Source organism: Danio rerio, chromosome 14 (assembly GCF_052040795.2).
Source record: "Danio rerio strain M-AB ecotype USA chromosome 14, GRCz13ab, whole genome shotgun sequence".
NCBI lineage: Eukaryota > Metazoa > Chordata > Actinopteri > Cypriniformes > Danionidae > Danio > Danio rerio.
In genome coordinates this window covers 46,530,899-46,549,668 of record NC_141034.1, presented here as the reverse complement: position 1 = coordinate 46,549,668, position 18,770 = coordinate 46,530,899, and the positions used below count along the sequence as shown (strand labels likewise).

General features: G+C 37.9%; 1 protein-coding gene across 2 annotated transcripts in view; it reads left to right on the top strand.

Moving 5' to 3' along the window:
* Positions 1-18,770, top strand: part of LOC147834029 (uncharacterized) — a 1,152,336-nt gene that overhangs the window by 660,626 nt on the left and 472,940 nt on the right. The window contains exon 1 of one of the 2 annotated variants that reach the window (XR_015507930.1): positions 11,112-11,338. The exons of the other annotated variant lie outside the window; for it this stretch is intronic. The gene's annotated coding sequence lies outside the window, so the exon portion shown is untranslated. Of the gene's footprint in view, positions 1-11,111; positions 11,339-18,770 lie in introns of those variants that run through there. 2 annotated transcript variants of the gene reach the window in all.

Here is an 18,770-nt window from a genome sequence, read left to right as displayed (position 1 = left end):
TTTGACCACATTACATTTCAATATCAATACGCTGAATAATTTCAATTATTTCACAACCTACAGTGGTAGGTTCAATCAAAACAGGCTTTGAATGAGGTGCATAAAAATTCCTATGCGAAGGAAAAGTTTGAGAATGAAAGAATGAAAAAAATGCCCTTTAAAAACACTGTAAGTGTCTTGAGATACAACATCTATACAAAATCTTTAGATGTTTTAACCATAGTATACGTGGAGTAATTGACTCAGCCCTATTCAGTTATTAGAAAATATTGCAAACCCAAAAAAAGCATGTCCCCTTAGGTGTGAATTATTTTCTAGATGTACAGTATTTGGCTTGTATTGAAATATTACTCAGGTGACGCGGTGGCGCAGTGGGTAGCACGTTCGCCTCACTGCAAAAAAAGGTCGCTGGTTCGAGCCAGATCTGGGTCAGTTGGCGTTTCTGTGTGGAGTTTCCATGTTTGCATTGGTTACCTCCGGTTTCCCCCGCAAGTCCAAAGACTTGTGGTACAGGTGAATTGGGTATGCTAAAATTGACCGCAGTGTAAGTGTGTGTGTGTGTGTGAATAAGTATGGATGTTTCCCAGTGATAGGTTGCAGCTGGAAGGGCATCAAATGTATGTGGATAAGTTGGCGGTTCATTCCACTGTGGCGACCCTAGAATAATAAAAGGGACTAAGCCGAAATTAAAATAAAAAAAATGAATGAAATATTTCTCAAGTAAACATAATATAAAATGCTTTAATGAGCTTCACTTAAAATAAAAATATGAATTGATATGAATTTTTATACATTTATCCACAAGTTCGGATCTTGAATCATGAGTCTTTCCTAAAGGGACACTTCAGTCAAAATTTTAAATCATCCTCAAGCTGTTCAAATCCTGCATGAATATATGACTTTCTTTCTTCTGTTGGACACAATATAACATATTTCGAACAATGTTGGTAAACAAAGAGACTATGTGCTAAGTCAGCAGGTTGCCAACAATCCTTTAACATATCTTCATAAAAACTATGGTTGCAGAATATTACAGGGTGAGAAAAAGATGTCAGTGATAAGTTAATGATCAGAATTAATATTTTTGGGTGACTGTACCTTTAAGAACAGTTCCTTGTCGCCACCTACTGGGAAAAAAAATGTAACCTTTAGAAAGAGCTCTAAAATCTTTTCAATCCCTTCATAATCAGTAAAATAACAGCCTTCAAGTGTTAATTGCAACTCAAACCTCATTTAGAGAACTAACAGACAGTGCTTTAAACGCAAAAAAGATACTCTTCATTTTGCTTCTGAAATGAGATGTGAATATGCAAATGAAAGGCTTCTGGAGATTTATATTCATATGTCCATTTCAATGAAAGCACTTTCCTCTGCGCTCTCTTAAAATAAAAGCCAATTTAACATCTATGGATGGAAGGCGGTTATTAATTGAACAATGTAAGTTTTCATTTAAGACCTGAATGCCCTTGAACTCATCTATTCATTAGTCAGAAGACTTGAGATTTGGAGATTTTTCTTTGGAAATCTAAAGCTTAAATAGAAAAATGCATTATCCTTCATTATCTGTGTGCTTTTGGATTTGATTTTAACATCGCCGTAGCACTCATAACAACTGTGTGTTAGCATGGTAACAAAGTCTTCACATTAAAGAACTGTCAGATGACTGGCACTCAGCATAATTGCTAAGTGGAGCTCCCCAAACAGCAAGCCATTTCACAGCTATTTAAAGCTTAGCACAGCCGTGGGACAGATGTTTGTGTGTTTATGTACATGGTGAGGGCATTATGCATGTTGACTGTTTGGAAAATTCCAATTCTTGGAATTTAATAACCAAGCCAAAGAAATATTAGCGTATTAGTTGTTTTATTATGCCATTACCATTTCTGTTTGCATTTTACAGAAACTCAGTTTCATAAACATAAATGTTTTTTCTGATCAACTGAACTGAGATTTAGTCACTTCCCATTAGTAAAATTCCATTTTTTAACATTCAGTTGTTTTGAACATTTGAGTATAATAAAACATTTATATTCAAGAAGGAAAAGAATTGTCAACAATTACTTCAATAGTAAAGAAATATACGAAAAGTAATGACACAAGTAATTTTTTTTGTCATGATTTACACTAAACACCCACTATAATATAATTTTCTGTAACGATATACCAAATAGTGCAGTCCCATCATACATCCTAATTAAGTAATATTAATGAATACTTCAAAATATTATCCATACAACTATTGTATTTTACCTGTTTGTCGGCAACCATGGTTTAATAATTAATTTTTATTTATTATGTTTGCAAAAAGAACAGATCAGAACATACTCTTTCATATTTTTATATAAATATTATGCTGGAGAAAAATGAAAAATAATAAAATGAGCAATATCACACGAGTAGCAGTGCGATATGGCTTTATATTGGCACTAGTAGGAGGTGTGCATTGGCTCAAGGCCGCAGACTGATTGCCTTGAGGCTGATTTATACTTCTGTGTCAAGCGCACGCGTATGCTACGGCGCTGCCGCATAGCCCTACGCCGTGGCCGTCGGTGTCGCTGACATGCACTTCTCAAAAAGTGTAACTACACATCACAACGACACATAGCGCAAGCTCTGTGATTGGTCGGCTTGGTATTGCTGACGAGTCTGGGTGGGATTGAGAGCCACGCGACGGGCCCGAGCCCAATGGAGCGAATGTTTACAATTGTTGAGTCCCGCGAAGGAGCTCCTGATTGAAAGTTTTGTTTTGTGTTTACCTCATAGTTAAAGTTGTTGCATGTTCGCCGGTTCCTTCCTCAAAATGAGCGAGTTTGAGCCACTTATACATCCTGGAAGCGTTCAGAAAGAACAAAACACGGGCAAAGAAACTCGACACGGGGACACATTAACACCTCACTGCCAACTAGCGTTTTGGAAGTGTTAATGCAGAACAACAGAGACAGCGCAGAAGTATAAATGCACAGCTACGCGCTGTTGGTTACGCCGGTCACTTGACACAGAAGTATAAACCAGGCTTTATAGTCCCACCAATGATGATATACAGCCATATCGCACTGCTACTCATTTAATATTGCATTTATACAACAGTTTGACGTCATGATCATGTATATAAAAACAAAATCCAACAAGGAGTCTCAAAAATCCTTTTGTATAAGGAACTACTTTGTTTTACCATTTATTTACATCTGCAGAAACCATTGCTAATTTACCAATGTCATTTTAGAGCAAGTAGTTAAAGGATTCTCTAGCGTAATATCTTAAGTGATGACAACACAGCTGCTTTTGCTCAGATTTTAAGATTATAAGACGGAACGGCATGAAATGCCACCAGTCTACAAAGATTTCCCTGTTGCAATCAGGAGATCACAATAATTAACCCCGAAAAATCCGAGTAAGTAAAGCAAACACCAGGGTTTCGTATGTGGATTACTCAATTAGCTGGATTTGGTTATTGAAGATTTGACACGATCCAGGCTATTCATATAAACAGGATGAGATTGGGTCATTTCAAGAGAAGGTAAAATTGAAAGTATGTACCAAATGTTGATACTTTTTTACAGTAGTAACCTTTAGGTTATTTACACTTTAGAAAACAGTAAAAAAAAAGGATAATAATAAAAAAAAAAAATATATATATATATATATATATATATATATATATATATATATATATACACAAATATATATATATACACACACGCACACATACACACACACACACACACACACACACACACACACAAAGTTGAAGTCAGAATTATTAGTTCCCCTTTGAATTTTATTGTATTTTTTTCATATTTCCCAAATATTGTTTAACAGAGCAAGGACATTTTTACAGTATGTCTGATAATATAGTTTTTCTTCTGGAGAAAGTCGTATTTGTTTTATTTCAGCTAGAATAAAAGCAGTTTTTAATTTTTTAAAACCATTTTAAGGTCAATATTATTAGCCCCTTTAAGCTGTATTTTTGTTTTGATAGTCTACAGAACAAACCATCATAATACAATAACTTGCCTAATTACCCTAACCTGCCTAGTTAGCCTAATTAACCTAGTTAAGCTTTTAAATGTCACTTTAAGCTGTATAGAAGTGTTTTTTTAGAAATATCTATTCAAATATTATTTACTGTCATCATGGCAAAGATAAAATAAATCAGTTATTAGAAATGACTATTTTAAACTATTATGTTTAGAAATTTGTTGAGAAAATCTTCTCTCCGCTAAACAGAAATTGGGAAAAAAATAAACAAGGGGGCTAATAATTCTGACTTCAACTGTATATATAAATTAATTAAATATTAATCGGTCATTACGCTGCTGTGCCGTCAGCCAATCGTTGCATTGCTGATCATGATTTCAAAGATTGACAGACATTGTAATCTGATTCGTAATTTTGTTACAAAAGCCAGAAATCAATTATTAAAATTAAAAGATCCAGGATCTGCCAAATCGTCTTTGATCATTTAAGTGAGGGACAAAGAACAGACCTCAGATTACTATGGCATAAATAAAGCACTACAACATAAACTGTACGAGTGATGTTATTGCAGAATATCACACGGCTATCAGCCAATCAGAATCGAGATGCAGACAGAACTGTTGTATAAAAATGTATATTTTCATACATTCTATGAAAATCAAAAACTTGTTCTGATCTGTACTTGTAAACATGATTTAAAAAAAAAACTGTTTTTAAATCAAATGTTATTCATTTTTTTCATATTTAACCTATAATTGTTAAAATCTATATATAGACTTTAAATCTATTTTGTTATTATGGGACTTCCTGACAAATTAATATTCTATATTGTTGATATCTTTTCTATATTCTGTTGTGCTTTGACAACCGAATTAGAGACTTTTAGAAATCAGATTTCCTTATACATCCTCGTCCTGCATATCATCCTCATTTCCCATCTAAATATATTACAATTGTTAGAAATTTAATAAACAATCAATTTCATGAAATAATGATCAGATGTCCATTTAAAAAAACCAACAGCAAAAAGTCTCAGTTCACTCTTGACAATACAGACCTTTCCAAGCTAGTCTTTTCAACAGAACAGAGACGTTCACATGCACAAATTCACTGTGGTTTAGGCTTGCACTAGAGTGGCTCTTCTAAGTCATTTGCTTGGCTGGGCTGTGAGAGAAACCCTGGATGTGAGCCGCATATCAACCAGTAAGAGTTACTCAAACACACCCACACATACACACTACCTCAGCCTGATATAAATCCACATACATCAAACGCCATTCAAACACGCAGCATCCGCCACATGCTTTCAAGTGGACGTGTGTAATGTGCTTTTGGGCTGCGTGTGCGCGTGTGGATATATCTTTGACACCTGCCTGTTTGATGAGGTCACAGAGGGAGAATACAAAGCTGATCCACAAGCACACGAGCCAATCCCTGATCCCAAGCGGACTGTCGTTACCGAGTGACAAGCCCAATACCTGTGTTTGAACTTCACTCTGCTCCGGCTCTCTCACTTTACATTCATCCTGCTTCACAAACACCCCTGCCTTTCTATACCTCCCATTGGAGGAGCCCATTTATTCGCCCATGACTGTGTTGGGTTCTGCTCTACAAGGGCATTTTGTTTTCTTTACCTTGCTCTGTAATATCAGTCGTATGTGATGAAGTGGCAAAGGTCAGCTTTAGTCTTCTGGTTTCGGTTGTTGGTTCCATGAATCATCCCTTACTGACAGTGCTGCTTAGAAGATATACTTTTCAGATGGAGAATTGAATTTTCCAAAAGCTACTTTCTGCACATGCAGTCTGTGGTGGTAGACAGCTTATTTGCAATCATATTTATATTTAAAAACAAGTAAAACATTTACTATCCATGGCTGCATCCGAAACTGCCTACTACTCAGTAGGTACTGCATTTGAATTTAAATGTACTACGTTAAAACATTAGAAAAGTATGTTCTATACAGTATGAATGTGAAAAGTATGAATGGAATTCGGACGTACTACATCCGCCATTTTGTCATGGACACGTGACCTACCTGTGTCAATTGCGTCGCTTTACTCCCATTCATGAATTCGCTTGCAGGGCATCATGGGATAGTGCAGTATGCATGGGATGCGCACTCTAGAATCTCGCCGGAAGTAGTAAGTCACCCGGGTACTTCTCGCATACTAATTTACGAATTCTATTAATTCGGACATACTACTCGGCTTGCATACTGATTTTAGCGTACTATAGATGAATACTACAGAATGGAAGTATGCGGTTTGCTGACCATCTTTCTATCTATACAAGCAATTTCATAAAAAAACATCTAGATTACCCTAGCAACCACCTACAGCACCTTTACAACTAAATAGTCACTGCTTAGGAACCAGAACACCTTAGGAACCAGAACACCCTTGCAAACTGTCTAAGAACCACCCTAAACACTGTCAACTATCAACTTTCTTGCAACCACCAAAAACGCCCTAGCAACAATCTAGCAACACCCTAGCCATCCCCCAGAATATCCTTTCTACTTTCCACCAACTTCATATAACAGCCTAGAAACTGCATATAACAAGCACCTTACAACACCCCAAAAACTCTAGCAACACTCTTACACTCACCCAGAATACCCTGGCTATTGCCTACCAACAACTTATAACAGCCTACCTGCATAGCAACCACATTATAACCCACCAAAACCCTAGCAACAGTCTAGTAACACTGTAGCAACAGTCTAAAAAACACCCTGTGATCACCCAGAATACCCTATATGCATACCAACCACCTATATATCAGCTAAGAAACTGCAAATAGCAGCCAACATGCAAGTACTCAAAACAACTTAGCAACAGTCTAACAACACACTAGCAACAGTCTATCAACACCCAACCAATCACCTGGAATAGCATTTATATCGCCTACCAGCCACATATAACAGCTTAGAAATTGTATAGCAACCCTGTGACAACCACCCAAAAACAGCCTAGCAACAGTATAACAACCACAACAATACACCCAGCAATGTCAACCACCCATAACACTCTAGCAACAGTCTAACAACACCCTAGTAACAGTCTAGCAACACCCAGGATATTCTTTCTATTGCCCACCAATCACCTATAACAGCCTAGAAGTGGCATACTGGCCATCTTACAACCACTCAAATTAGTATAGCAATAGTATAGCATCCAACAAAACACCCTAGCAAATGCAAACACCCAGAACACTCTAGCAACAGTCTAACAACACTCAAACAACCACCCAGTACACCCTAGCAGCTGCCTAACGACCACCTGGCAACCACCAAAAACTCCCAAGCAACGATCTAGCAACATCCTTGCAATCACCCAGAATATCCTTGCTACCTCCTACTAACAGCCTATAGAAACTGCAAATAACATGCACCTTACAACACCCCAAAACCCTAACAACAGCCTTACAATCACACAGAATAGCTATTGCCTACCAACCACCTATAAGAGCCTAAATGCATAGCAACCACCTTATAACACTTAAAAACATTAGCAACATTCTAGCAACACTTTAGCAATAGTCTAACAGTATCCTAACAATCACCTAGAATACCTTTTATGCCTATCAACCACCTATATAATAGCTAAGAAACTGCAAATAGCAGCCACTTCACAACCACCCAAAATACCTTAGCAACAGTCTAACAACACCCTAGCAATAGTCTAGCAATACCTGACCAATCACCCTGGATATCCTTTCTATTCCTTACCAACCACCTATAACAGCCAACAAAATGCATAATGACCACCTTACAACCACCCAAAATAGCCTAGCAACAGTAAAGCAACCAACAAAACACCCGAGCAATTGCAACCACCCATAACACTCTAGCAACAGTCTAACAACACTCAAACAACCACCCAGAATCAATTTGTGCCGGAAACAAGCCAGATCTGGATCTGGCACCTCAGAAATCTGATCTGGCTCCTCATTTTACTGACCCTCCCGATCCCTGTCACCAATCCACATCAACCACATCAGCTGTTTAGCTACCACCTGTAACACCCTAGAAACCACAATGCAACTACCTAACAACAACCCAGCAATCTTGATTTTTATTTTATTTTTTCAGTATTTCTATGAGTGGAAACTTTCAAACTTCAAGTTTTTACATCTACTTTAAACTTTCACACTAGTCATTCTCATGCCAAAAAAAACTATATGTCTGTGTGCAAAAAACAAACATATAACACCTAACTGATCTAATTGTTTTAAAATAACACATTTGTGTCTGTGACAGCCTTAAGCTCTATGTAGTGCAAAAAAGAAAGGAGAAATGTTTTGTCAGTAAGCGATGTTTTCTGCATGTCAATCATTCTGAACGTTCACAGGGCAGCCCATATAAGGAAAGCAGGAAACTGTTGGAGCGGATCGTTCAAGTCCTCGTATTCAGCTTCATGAGCTGCTGTCAGTTGTTAGTTTGTCGTGCAAGAAAGCCAGTTTGCTTCTTTTGCTTTTGACAAGTTTGACAACACTGACATGATGTGTTGCTGCTCTTCTGCCTCTGATTGTGTCTTTGTAGGTCAGGGCTTTAAAAAGAAGAAGGGTCTCTAATTTGTTGGTTTAAGGTGTGACCACACAGATATGACTTAAAACATGTGAAAAAAAGAAACTTTGGACACTGCCACAATTAACAGAGTTTCCTATCTGTTCTTCCTAAGAAGTACGGTGCATCTGAATAGTATTAATCGTGCTTCACTTTATCCACATTTTTTTATGTTACAGCCTTATTTCAAAATGGATTAAATTAATTTATTTCCTCATAATTCTGATGTCAAATCACAAACCCAGCATGAAGACAGAGTAACTGTCTGTAGACCTCAAGAGACAGGATTGTATCGAGGTACAAGGCTGGGGAAGGTTACAGAAAAATTTCTGCTGCTCTGAAAGTTCCAATGAGCACAGTGGCCTCCATCATCCATAAGTGCAAGATGTTTGGGCTCTTCCTAGAGCTGGCCGGCCATCTAAGCTGAGTGATCGAGGTAGAAGGGCCTTGGTCAGGGAGGTGATCAATAACCCAATGCTCACTTTGTCTGAGCTACAGCATTCTTCAGTGGAGAGAAGAGAGCCTTATAGAAAGACAACATTTGTGCAGCAATCCACCAATCAGGCCTGTATGGTAGAGTGGCCAGACTGAAGCCACTCCTCACCTGGAATTTGCCAAAAGTCATCTGAAGGACTCTCAGACCATAAGAAACAAAATTCCCTGGTCTGATGAGACTAAAATTGAACTCTTTGGAGTGAATGCCAGGTGTTACATTTGGAGAAAACCAGGCACCGCTCATCACCAGGCTAATACCATGCCAGTGAAGGATGTTTGGGGATGTTTTTCAGCAGCAGGAACTGGAAGACTAGTCAGGATAGAGGAAAAGATCAATGCAGCAATGTACAGAGAACCTGAATTAACACCTGCTTCAGGGTGCCAGCAGGACAATGACCCAAAGCACATCGCCAAAATATCAATGGAGTGGCTTCACAACAACTCTGTGAATGTCCTTGAGTGGCCCAACCAGAGCCCAGATCTAAATCCTATTGAACATCCCTGGAGAGATCTGAACATGGCTGTACACCATTGCGTCCCATCCAACCTGATAGAGCTTGAGAGAGACTGCAAAGAGGAATGGGCAAAAATTCCCAAAAACAGATGTGCCAAGCTTGTGGCATCATATTCAAAAAGACTTGAGGCTGTAAGTGCTGCCAAAGGTGCATCAACAAAGTATTAAGCAAATTGTTAGGAAATAAATGAATGTAATCTATTTTGGAATAAGACTGTAACTTAAAAAATGTGGAAAAAGTGAAGCGCTATGAATACTTTCCGCATGTACTGTATGGACCCTTAAAGTACAAATGTGTACCTTTGGAAAAGGTACCCCCCAGTGAGAGCTCACATACCTTTATTTCTGAGAGTGTAAAGTTGGCATTTTATTTAAAAAAATCGGAAAAAGAATCTGACAAATTAACTGAAGAAAAAAAAACAGGTAGTGCATTTTCAGATTTCAATTAAAGATTACAAGGACAAACATGTTGTTTTCTTAATGACATGCAAAGATGAATTATTTACCACAAAACTAGCAATGTGAGCTAACAAAATCATATGATTAGTTTTAACTTCTTGGGGTTTTAACTCTATGGGAGTTGTAAAATGAGCCCATTTAAAAAAAAAAAAATAGCAGGGTGTTTCATTAATCTGAAGAGTAACATTTTATTCAGCAAACCAGAAGCTACCCAGCAAACAATTTTGTGTTTGATAGACATCAAATAGACATCTAATCATAGACAGCTTGGCTAAAACAAGGCTGCCTGTAAAAAAATCTAATGGACATACAAGAATAGCCAAAAACTAGACTACTCGTCCAATAGACAGAATAGGCAGACTTTATATGTGTAGTCATTCATTTCTATTTATTTGATGACTAGTCTAGTTTTTACCTATTCTTAAATATCTATTAGATTTTCACTGACAGCTCAAATTTAGCCTTGTTTTAGCCAAGTCGACTGCGTTTAGACGTCTGTTAGACAACTTTTAAAAACAAAAAAAAAAATGCTTGATGGGTAATCACCACCTAAAAAATCTTTTAACTCAGACACAGAGACGGGTTTCCAAGAAGCCTCTCAGGTAAAACAGATTTTTGAAAACTGCTCGTTAAATATGCTTCAAGCAAAGCAGTCATGTTAAACACAAAAAAAACGTCTTAAAGACTGTTATTACCTTTCCATTAAAATAAAACGGAACAAAACAAACCAGCAAGACAAAAGGGAGATTAGTACACACATAAACTAGCGATTTTACGGTGATTAGCCAATTTAGTATGTGATGCCATAACAAAGTAATAGAACGAGCGATAATGGCGTTCCCGCATCTGAAGTGTGCCGAGAAGCTTAAATAGTCCTTTTAGTCCAGCAGAGAAAAGTCATTTCAGCATCTCGATGCACAAACAGTATGTTATTCGCCATTTCTGTGTTTCTCTCAGACTGATGCAGTGATATTGATGCCATCTTCCTTGTCACTGTCACCCCATCATCATCACCATCAGCACCATCATCATCAACATCACTGTCACAAATAATCTAGTGCATTTTTCCCTCTCTCTCTCTCTTCCTCTGTCATTAGACTTCCAAAACACAAACTACAATAGAGCTCAGATGGGATTGAGGGCAGAAGGGGACGGGGTTCGGGTCTTTCATGCCGCCTGACAAAGCAAACAATCACACCTCGTCTGTGGCTGTCCGCTGTGTGTTTGAGTGAGATATGCTTCATTTTCGGGAGATGGGAAAAGCGAGAGAGCTGGGGAAAAAGAAGAAAACGGGAGCGCAGGGAGTGAGCGAGCGAGTGAGTGAGTGAGTATCCTGCTTCAGGCTTCTGTTCAAATAAAAGCATAAAAGCTACTTTGGTCAGAGGGCACGCGGTCTGTCTCTTAACACGTCATTCACTCATGTGCTTAGACCGCACGCTTGATACATTTAAAACAATGGTTCACATGCACAAGGCTCCTCTTTCTCTCTCTCTCTTCCTCTCTTGCCTTTATGCTGTTTCCTGTTTGGAGAATCAATGTAATTCACTTTCCTTTCTACTGCTATTTCAGTGCATCAAAAAACAGCTCTGAAGCTAAAAGGCATTTTGCTGGCGTATGCACATGGAAGTGAGAGATCAATGTGAACAACAGCCATTAGAGACACTGTTTCACTGTAAACACGTGTTTATACAACTCATTGCTGAGGCATAATGGAATGTAGATTGGTTCAGGTAGCAGGAATACTTTTCTACTCAGAGGAAGAAAACAAATTCAATTCTCTTTAAGCCTGAAGTGAACTTCCGTTTTTGCATGTACCTTAGGGTATGGAAGGCAATCAGGGACAAAAGTCTTTAAATAACGTGCTTGAAAGCATGAAATTTGATGCACAGTTTGACTGTTAAAGGGATAGTTCACTCAAAAATGAAATTTTTTGAGCATGTTTATTTAGTTGGCATATACACACACAATTTGATAAAGCTGAGGTGGGATTTATTTTTTAACATAATTATACATGTAAGGGGCGCGGCAGTGGCGCAGTAGGTAGTGCTTTCGCCTCACAGCAAGAAGGTCGATGGTTCGAACCTCGGCTCAGTTGGCGTTTTGTGTGGAGTTTGCATGTTCTCCCTGCCTTTGCGTGGGTTTCCTCCGGGTGCTCCGGTTTCCCCCACAGTCCAAAGACATGCGGTACAGGTGAACTGGGTAGGCTAAATTGTCCATAGTTTGTGTGTGAATGTGTGTGTGGATGTTTCCCAGAGATGGGTTGCGGTTGGAAGGGCATCCGCTGCATAAAAACTTGCTGGATAAGTTGTCGGTTCATTCCGCTGTGGCGACCCCGGATTAATAAAGGGACTAAGCCGATAAGAAAATGAATTAATGAATAAATGTAAGGGACAAAGTATATCCAGATGGTTGTTATCCCAGATGAATGTCTGACAGGCTTATTAGCAGCTAATTATTCTGTTGTAGAAGGGCTTTATTTAGCATAAACAATCATCTGAATTTACTTTATCTCTCTTATTGCATGTATACCACAAAACACACAAATTTGATACAAAACATTGTTCTAAGCCATACTATTTAGTTATAGTATATTATTATTAGTGTACTAATTCCTTAATAAGATGCAAAGTTGACAGAAACAAAAATGGCTCTATGGAGCATACACTAACCTACATATTTATCAGACACATGATAGCACCAAACAACAACACATAAATATGGATGTGAATGTATTCACTGACAATTAAGATAAGCCTGTTATTGGTTTCAGCAGTTGTTATCTCGGAATATTATCTTGGCATGTCATGACTGACCGATCAGAAACAAATATTCCAGACAGTTCTGTAATAAGCTAGTATAGTATTACAATGCCCTTTATGAATGAACGTGACCATTATCTAACATGATAAAATGTTCAATAAAATAATACTAAACCAAAAAACAAATGGAAAAACAGGTTGCACTGGTATAAATTGTAAGCAAATTTTATATACACTCTCAGGCCACTTTATTAGGTACACCTTAATAGTACTGGATTTGAGCCTTAAGCAGGTCACACACCAGAATCGCCGCTCAGCGCCGCGACACGGCGCGCACATGACAGTTTAAAGTATCGCACACCAGACACGCACATTCGAATGATATTTAACATGAAACTAATCAGATGGCGCTCTGTGGCGCGGCTGAAAAATGAACTGCGTCCTGAGCCGTGGACGGGCGCCGCCGACAGCCGCCGACTTGCGGCGCCGGTGTGTGTATCCAGATAGAAACCTATGTTTAGAATTCTAAAATGCATGGCGCTGCGTGGCACGCTGCCGAGCGGAGCTTTTAGTGTGTGACCTGCTTTAGTCTTTTGTGGCATAGATTCAACAAGCTACTGAACATATTGCAAGTTTTGATCCATGTTGACTTATAGCATCACACAGTTGCTGCAGATTTGCCCATTCCACCACATCCCAAAGGTGCTCAATTGGATTGAATTCTGGTGACTGTGGAGGTCATTTGTGTAAAGTCAACTCACTGACATTCTCAAGAAGCCAGTCTGGGATGATTTGCGCTTTATGACATTGTGTTATCCCACTGTAAGTAGCCATCAGAAGGGATGGACATAGGCCCTGTTTACACTAATGCGTTTTCGTTTTAAAACGCATAAGTTTTGCCACGGTTACACCATCTATCCACACTACGCCGGAATTTTCGAGCACCGAAAACAGAGCATTTTAGAAACGCTGAAGAGGCCATTTTCATCCTAAAATGCTGCTGCTTCAGCTTAGTGTGGATGGGGGGGAAACGGAGACATCTGAAAACAGAGGCGGTGCTGCAGACATTCACCTATCTGATTGGGGCTTTTCCTCAATATTAAGTAGCCTACACACACAGTTCAGTCCTGCATCCTCTTCTTGTAAGTTCAGACTTTGCAAGTTTGATATGGAAAACAAACTCCCGAGAAGATGTCGGGTAATTCTTCAAAGGGAACATTGTACTTTATAACCTTATTCACATCATCCTGGATACGTACATTTGTTTCATCTTAACAATAAAATGAAAACATGATGTATGGAACTGCTATTTTCATTTTGATATTAACAACTTAACAGACAGCAGATATGTTGAAGCGTTGTGCTGCATATATGAGCGTTATCTTTACTGTATGCATATTTAAAACAAAACGGAGCCTAACATAACTGCCTCCTTTCAGTTTCATTAAAAATAAGAAACATACTCTCTATTTTGCTAAATATCAGTTTTAATAATTAATAATGACCATTATGAAAGTATAACGTACAATAAGTTTATACATTATAGAAAACAAAGGCAAGCAATCAGTCAATATACATAATGTACTGTACATGGTTACATTAAATTTTAACTTATGTTTGCGCTCAGCCAAAACATGTTAACTAAGAACAAGTAATAGATTCAAAACTCCAAAGTCAGGGAATATGTGGTTAGATATAGACAACAAGATGAATTAAATATCATGTTTAACAAATATAGTGAGATTGGATCCAGCGGTACATCCTTGATGAACAGTCAGACGAGCACAGCTCTCATCTGGCTAGATATGCATGTGATGTGCTTTTTAAAACTAAAACGTACTAGTGTAAATGGGGCCATAGTCAACAACAATACTCAGGTAGGCTGTGGCATTAACAAAATGCTCAATTAGTACTAATGGGCCCAACGTGTGCTAAGAAAATGTCTCCCGAACCATTACACCGCCACCACTAGCCTGAACCATTGATACAAGGCAGGATGGATCCATGCTTTCATGTAGTTGATACCAAATTCTGACTCGCAGCTGAAATCAAGACGTATCAGTCCAGGCAACGTTTTTCCGATCTTCTAATGTCCAAATTTGGTGAGCCTGTATAAATTGTAGCCTCAATTTCCTGTTATTAGCTGATAGGAGTGGCACCTGGTGTATTCTTTTGCTGCTGTAGCCCATCTGCCTTAAGGTTCGATGTGTTGTGCGTTCTGAGATGCTCTTCTGCATACCGACTGGCACCAAGAGTCATGCCACATTCAAAGTCACTTAAATCACCTTTCTTCCCATTCTGATGCTCGATTTGAACTGCAGCAGATTTTCTTGACCATGTCTACATGCCTAAATGCAGCCAAATGTGATTGGTTGATTAAAAATTTGTGTAACGAGCAGTCGGACAGGTGTACCTAAAAAAGTGGCCGGCTAGTGTACATACACAGACGCACCAACACACATATAATTTGTTAGCAGATTGTTTCCCTTAGTGCAACCCCTTTTTTCACTTGTCTTCATATTATTGTTTTATTTCATTCTCAAATACAGTCTGCTTTTATGAAAATACTATTTTTTTATTTTTCTTTCAGTTTAACAGCTTTTTATTTCAGTAACATTTTAAATGGCTCATCATAAGTGTAGGGGTTAATTGACAGGTGAGAAGGAGCTCTATCACTGTTATCTGCAAGCATCAGGACACATTAGCGTTTACATTACAAATGCACTGCGGTCACATTTCTGACTCTCTCTGAATGTGGTCTGAGTGATTAGATCAGAAAACATTTTGGTGCTTCTGTTTTTAGCACTGACCACTTACTATCAGATCACTCAAAATCGATTGCTTTATTACCAGGTGTAAACGCTGTTAAAAATAAAACACTGAATCTCCTGCAAATCCTACGAGTCTTCAGAAGCAGGATGGATGAAGCGAGTGTAAGAGTAAAAAGGATGTGGTGTTTTCCAATATTATGATGACTTGCAGATATGGAATACTTTTTCCGATGTACAGGAAAGTAATTCTTTACCAAGGCCTGATTTTTTTATCAGAAGCTAACGCTGCTTGAGTGTTTTCTTAAGGTTGTGTGGACATTATGAGAAATGAGACTGCAGGGTCGATACGGCGCCACCGTCCTGTCGCCAACAACCCACGTCCCCATGTGTGTGTTATCAGAGATGCATCAATTCTTCTGCGAAACCAAACCCGTACAGATGGACCTTCACACATGCTCATGCACGTGCCACATAACAACAGATCAGCCTCTCCTTACACACATCTGACTGTCAGGCTTTGCCCATAATTCCATTTCGGATCAGTAATGACAGTGGTTTCTTGTTTGCAGTCTGGCTTTGGTGCTGAGATATTAAATTGCCTGCAGTCTGCCAGCTCTCACATGTAGCTTTATAATCTCTTTCAAATCTTTATTTTGAGAAGTTTATTTTCATCATCCCTGAGGTTAGATCTGAGCTAGCTTGTCACAAACTTCTGCTAAGTTTCTTCAGATTTGCATTCTTATTTAAATAACTTACTTTGTACATTGCGTTCAAGGTCTAAACTTCAGAAAAAAACATTATTTATTTATTTATTTATTTATTTATTTATTTATTTATTTATTTATTTATTTATTTATTTATTTATTTATTTATTTATTTACTTATTTAAGTCATTAAACCTGTAAATAATTAATAATGATGTACACATACGTGTAATAAATTAACATAGCAAAATAAATCAATAAAATAAAATGTAACTTTTGTAATGTTTTACTGTATAATTATTTTTGAAAAGCACAATTGTAAAAGTTCATTCATTTATATGTTAATTTATTCATTGTCAAAAAATAAACCATTGCACTTCATTCTGAAACCCACAATGCATATTTTTATTTAATTAAGTCTTTTTGTCTGGATTTTTGTTTTTCTTAAATCAGCAGCCCAGGCTGAAATTAATTCCCCCCAAAAACTCATTCTATTACAAATCAATATAGCTCAGAATAAATGTATATGATTCCATTAGTTTGTTTTGTACCCTTTTGTACGAGGAACTACTTTCTTCCACCATTTATTCACATTTGCAGCAGATGGTCTGAACTGCAGAAACCACTGATACTTCACACAATCCTCATTTTAGTGGTAGTATTTGAAGGATTCTGTAGCGTAATGACTAAAGTCATGACAACACGTGATTTTGCTCACATTTTAAGATTATAAGGCTGAACGGCATGAAATGTCATCAGTTTACAGAGATTTCCCAGTAGGTTTCTCTTGCAATTGAGAAATCACAATAATTAACCCTGAAAAAGCTAAAGCAAAGGAAACATTAGCAGATTACTATGGTATACATACAGCACTACAAAATACATAACAATTGCATCAGCTGTGTTTTGAAATAGGAAAAGAAATGTTGCAGCTGTTGGGCAATATAATGTACTTTTGAAGCTTTTTTAGCCGTGAATGTAGTTGCTTAGAATGCAACTATGCAGTTTATTTATAAGGATAGTGCCTATTTTAAAATCTTTAAAATTCCTGAACATCGGATTCAGTGCATCGGCTGCCATTAGCCTATCTAAGAAGACTAAAGAAAATGACGGTTGACGTTCCACAATAAGATGGCGACAGAGACCACATAAGTCCTTAGTGGAGGAAAACATCATTTTCACAGTGTAAGTTTCAAACTACAGCTGAACAAATCATTACAAATCAGCTACATGACATTCTAAATCAATCTCTCTATTTTGTATTTTGTTGTGCTGTATCTATACCACAGAAACTGGTAGTGTTTGCTTGCTTTCGCTTTTTTGGGGTTAATTATTGTGATATACCGATATAACAGAGAAATACTGGGACATCTTTGTAGATTGAAGGCATTTCATGCCGTTCAGCCTTATAATGTTAAAATATGAGCAAATATGACCTGTTTTGTCATCACTTTAGATATTACGCTAGAGAATCATTTAAATACTACCTCTAAAGTGATGTTGGTGAATTAGCTGCAGTTTCTGCTGTTCTGACCGTCAGCTGCAGATGTGAATGAATGGCAGAAGAAAGTTGTTTTAGAGGCTCCTGTGTTTGATTTTCTTTTTATACACATTATTATGCAGTCTAACTGGTTTATAAATGCAATGCCACACTCGTAGCACTGAGATATGGCTGTATATCAGCACTGGTGGGGGGCACTAAGTGGCGATATACAGCCATATCGCAATGTTACGAGTGTGATATTGCTCACACACTCATATATATATATATATATATATATATATATATATATATATATATATGTGTGTGTGTGTGTGTGTGTGTGTGTATACATATGTAATATATATATATATATATATATATATATATATATATATATATTTTTTTTTTTTTTTTTTTTCCTGCTTGACACAACAAACAAACATCACTATTTTGCTTGTCAGCATGATTGTACATAACCACAGACTCTGAACACGTAGCCTACACATATTCTTTCTTGTTCTTTTCATCCCTCTCTATGAACATGGGCTCTCTTTTATCCTTCGGCAATCAGAAGAGAGTAAAATAGTCTAATGTTGTGGAATCATCCGTATGTGTGTCATTACTTTGCTACTCCGCCGTCTTCAGTCAAAGAGAGGCTGTAATCACACACTGGCCACATGATTGATCCTTAAGCTGTGGAGAAACATTCGCCTAATGGTTGCAGCGTCACAAACAATGGAGAAAAGCAAACCGCGGGAATGAGAGAAGAGCACAGATAAGACATTCGGAGCTGGAATTGCCTGGGAGCCACGCTATGCTTATTAGAATCCAGGGCTCATTACGACTGCCCGCACTTTTGTAGTCTGTGATTTGAGAAGCTACGATGTCTGCATGCTGATGGAAGTGGGTTGGATTAAAGGTAAAAGAAAAAAATAAAGGAGCTTCTCTGATGTTGGAGTGCTGGGTTTGTGAGAGGTGAGGGTCAATGTCTGTTGGAGCCTCCAGGATCATTAGACTTCCTGTCGGACTGGGGAGTGAG